The sequence below is a fragment of the Atta colombica genome, unplaced genomic scaffold (genome assembly GCF_001594045.1).
Source record: "Atta colombica isolate Treedump-2 unplaced genomic scaffold, Acol1.0 scaffold54, whole genome shotgun sequence".
NCBI lineage: Eukaryota > Metazoa > Arthropoda > Insecta > Hymenoptera > Formicidae > Atta > Atta colombica.
Genome location: NW_017259544.1, coordinates 23250 through 28342, shown reverse-complemented (window position 1 = coordinate 28342; position 5093 = coordinate 23250).

Genomic DNA, 5093 nt, shown 5'->3' with positions numbered 1-5093 from the left:
CGCATCAATTGCGTTCGATACCGATTGCCTGTGATTGTTTCAGTCGGTTTTAACAGTTCATAATACACTACGTTGAGCTGGTCCCACCAAATACAGAGCATGACCTTGGACGTCAAAATCACCGTTCTTGAAGCGTTGAAACCACTCACGACACGTTCTTTCACTAATAGCGGCCTCATCATAAGTATTTGAGAGCATTCGATGAACCTCAGCCGCAGATTTCTTCATATTGAAGCAAAAAATTAAAATCTCCCGCAAATGACGAGAATTTGGCTCGTAAACTGACATTTTCAATCGAGAGTAACTTTATGATGCAGACACAAATCGACTAATGTTTCTATGGGGTTATGTTGACAGATGCCCAAGTTTATTGTATGATGTCTATGATCTATTTATTTCGACCACCACTTACCGCTAAAGCCATCTATAGGAAAACGGCGGAAACAAAGTTGTACACCTAATAATATTGTTTTTTAATATTTATTTTGTGTAAATATCTTTTGTATTTCAATTTGATTGCAAAAAGAGCATGTAAGCTAATGCTGGTTATTATTGCGGATATCTATTGTTTATTCATAACATGTACAAATATCTAAACATTTCGACCATTGTTAGGTCATCTTCAGTAATTTTTAAATCCAATATTTATCGAATTCGTTAACTATTTAATTATTGTCATTCTCCTTATGAATAATTGTCTTAAAACTTAAATAACATTTCAATTAAGATAATTAATTTTGGAAAAGTATACTACATGGGCTGAAAAGTCCCGGGATTTTTAATGAAAACAAGAGTTTTTTGGGCAAAGTTATATTTATTCCTGGACATAGTTGCCTTCGAGAGCGATACACTTGATAGCGATTTTCCAACATTTCGATGCCTTTTCTGTAGTACGAAACGTCCAAGCCTTCGAAATACGCCTCGGTTTTCGCGATGACTTCCTCATTCGATGTGAATCTCTTTCCCTGGAGCCACCGCTTGAGGTTTGGAAACAGATAATAGTCGCTGGAGGCCAAGTCTGGAGAATACGGTGGGTGAGCAACCAATTCGAATCGTAATTGGTCCAATTTGGCCATCGCTTTCAAGGACGTGTGTGACGGTGCGTTATCGTCATGGTACAGAACGAAGGCGAAAGTAGCGCCACTTAAACGACTGTAGCTTGTAAACGAATAAACGAAATATCATAAAACTTCATACATAAACTAGTGACATATGAACCTCTCGAAATGAATCATGTTCATTTTCTAGTGGCATCACGTATTGAAAAATCCCGGGACTTTTCAGCCCATGTAGTACATTAGAAAAGTATACATTCTAAATGAAAATCAAAATTGCGAAAGAAATTTTGTTTGTTACTCGCCGTTTATTCTCATATGTATATGTATGCTCCAATGGCAGTGTGCTATTTCGCTTCTTTTATAGATAGTTCAATTATATCACGTAAAGGCTAATATTATACATTGGTATTGTTCTTTATATTGCAACAATCGTAGTTACTACTTATATGGAATATCATCATTTCTGCAAAATCACTAAGAACTAAACCTTAGTTATATTTTACGAAATCGTCAAATTTGTTCTTAATTTCATCAAATTTAATATGAAAGTTAATATTATATTAGGTGTACAACTTTGCTTCCGCCGTTTTTTTTCCGAAATTCGAGGCTTTATTGTAAAAAACTGGTTATACATTTATGATTCAAAGTATTGTCCATCGCTGGCCACTACTTTCTCCCATCTTTCGGGTAGCGTACGAATCCCGCGTCGAAAAAACTGGTCATCTTTTGAGGCTATCCACGAATCGATCCAATTTTTTACTTCTTCATAAGACCGGAAGTGCTGGTCAGCCAGGCCGTGTGCCATTGATCGAAACAAGTGATAGTCAGAAGGAGCAACGTCTGGAGAATACGACGGATGGGGTAGGACTTCCCATTTCAACGTTTCCAAGTATGTCTTGACCACTTTCGCAACATGGGGTCGAGCATTGTCATGCTGCAAAATCACTTTATCGTGTCTCTCGTTGTATTGCGGCCGTTTGTCTTTCAATGCTCGGCTCAAACGCATCAATTGCGTTCGATACCGATCGCCTGTGATTGTTTCAGTCGGTTTTAACAGTTCATAATACACTATGCCGAGCTGGTCCCACCAAATACAGAGCATGACCTTGGAGCCGTGAATATTCGGTTTGGCCGTCGACGTGGAAGCATGGCCGGGAACTCCCCATGATTTTCTGCGCTTGGGATTATCGTAATGAACCCATTTTTCGTCCCCAGTCACAATGCGATGAAGAAATCCCTTCTGTCTTTGCCTTTCAAGCAGCTGTTCACAAGCAAACAACCGCCATTCAACATCTCTCGGCTTCAATTCGTACGGCACTCAATTTCCTTGCTTCTGAATCATTCCCATGGCTTTGAGGCGTTTTGAAATGGCTTGTTGAGTCACTCCCAATGATCGTGCCAATTCTTCTTGATTTTGACACGAATCTTACTCAAGTAATGCCTCCAATTCTGCATCTTCGAAAACCTTCTCTCTTCCACCGCTATGCCGGTCTTCGACATCAAAATCACCGTTCTTGAAGCGTTGAAACCACTCACGACACGTTCTTTCACTAATAGCGGCCTCACCATAAGTATTTGAGAGCATTCGATGAGCCTCAGCCGCAGATTTCTTCATATTGAAGCAAAAAATTAAGACACCCTCCCGCAAATGACGAGAATTTGGCTCGTAAACTGACATTTTCAATCGAGAATAACTTTATGATGCAGACACAAATCGACTAATGTTTCTATGGAGTTATGTTGACAGATGCCCAAGTTTATTGTATGACATCTATGATCTATTTATTTCGACCACCACTTACCGCTAAAGCCATCTATAGGAAAACGGCGGAAGCAAAGTTGTACACCTAATAATTAAATTTTGTATGCCTTTATCAAATCAAACTGCCGAAACGATAGCAGAAGCATTTGTTGATAGATTCATCTGTATATTGGGAGCTAAGGCAATATTGAAAAAATTTTATTAGCGAATTAATGAAGAAAGTTGTAAAACTATTCAGGATTCGCAAATTTCGCATTATCGCTTTTCACTTTCAATCAAACAGATCGTTGGAAAGATCTCGTTATACGTTGGGAGAATATTTAAAACAATACACGAATGAACAAAAACAATGGAATAGATGAATTGGATTAGCAATGTTTAATTACAATACTAGTGTTCACGAAGCTACTAAGCACACTCTTTATGAGCTGATATTTGGCAAAATTGCACGATTTCCATCAAACGAATTATTAGATTCTAGATTGACAAATTATGACGAATATTTAATAAATTTAGTCACGCAGCTCCATACCATCCAAGGAAATGCTCACAAAAATGTAGTCGAAGCCAAAATTAAATCTAAAAAAACATTACGATAAGAAAATGAATCCGCAACTATTTAAACTAGACGATCATATTTTCTTGTTAAAAGGACCAAAACCAGAAAAATTTGAGGATCAATATACAGGACTTCACGAAGTGCTAGAAATATTATATAGAAATAAATTAAAATCAGAATAAAGAAAAATAGTCGAATTGTACACCCTAATAAATTACGAATACATAAAATCAGTTCCTGATAGTTTAACGAAATAATAACAATTGCCAACCGAAATTTCAGATAGATCTCTGGATTAGACGAATCACAACAATAATATTATTATTATAATGAGTATATGAAATTTACAAGATAATAGGCTATGACTATGAATCACCATTAGCTAATATAACTACAATCTTTACTTAATATTGAAGAGTTCCTCGACATCCCTCCACAAAATGTAAATAAAACTCAAAAACATACAGATTAATGAATTCCAATCTATAAGAATAATTCAATGTAAAGTTGAAATCGATAGAGCAATAAAAAAATGTGGAATGTTTTCTCATACGTTGGATGTGCAGAATGGCAAATATTCATATATACAGGAAACGAATCGTGAGGCATGCGAGCGCTTACATTTTCAATTATTTTCGAATGGGACACATTTATATAAATGGATTAAAATCAAATCATACAGTTTCTCGCCCTACCTTAGTGGGACAAGTGGACAATGACGGAACATGTAACGGAGGTACATACAATATGCCGAATTTTATGGAACATGGACAGATGTTATAGTATTGGCTACCATAACATTCATGCTACTAGACTATGAAGCCCAGATATGATTAAACTCAAATAAGGTATTACTTCGATCGGGGATATCTTGTGAATTTGCGCCTACCCATTGTGTGAACATAGAAGGAGAAGATACTTTCTAGAATTCCCTAGATTCTTGTGATAAACTTAACTTTGGCGCATATATATATTCCGCACTTTATATTGGATTTGCAGAAGTACTGACCGATGACACGGGCATATAATACCAAGTGGTTTACACCTTAAATTCCCAGGATACCATTTTCGCGCTAACGAAAAAGGGAGAAGAGGTAGTGTGTGGATATACCCTTATGTTAACTGAACATCCCAAATTATTAATTTTTGAAACAACGCTCAAAAACAAGATTTTCAGTAGACAACATAATTCAGAAAATCTTGACATATTTATTTACATGAATTCTAAATTTGTGTATATAAAAAAAACTCTTGAGGCCTTGCGTACTTCTTAGTACTTCTCTTTTCGGAAAGGGGGGAGGGGGGACAAAAAAATGACTTACCTCCAATCCCCACCTTGGCATTTGCCCTCCATCTCGCGGAAAAACTACGACTCAAAAACCGCTGGCAAGACGGTCTTTTTACAAAAAAAGACCTGAGTTGCCGATGTCGCTCAATCCATTGGACTTCTCTTGATACTGGACTTCTCCGCCGCTGTTGATGTTGCAGCACATTGGGAGTGATAAACCACTACTCTTCCTCACATTGAGTGATGAGCCTACGTAGATAGTACCACCAAATGAGTCCAAACAGATTTCTGTAATTAAAAGGAATTATCACCGCGCGCCTTGCGCTGCAAAATAAATTCATATTAAAAAGCTAAGTGACACCATAACAAAGCTCAACTTTATTGAATTGACACTTGTCTGCTCATTCTACTCCATGGGCCTCTCAA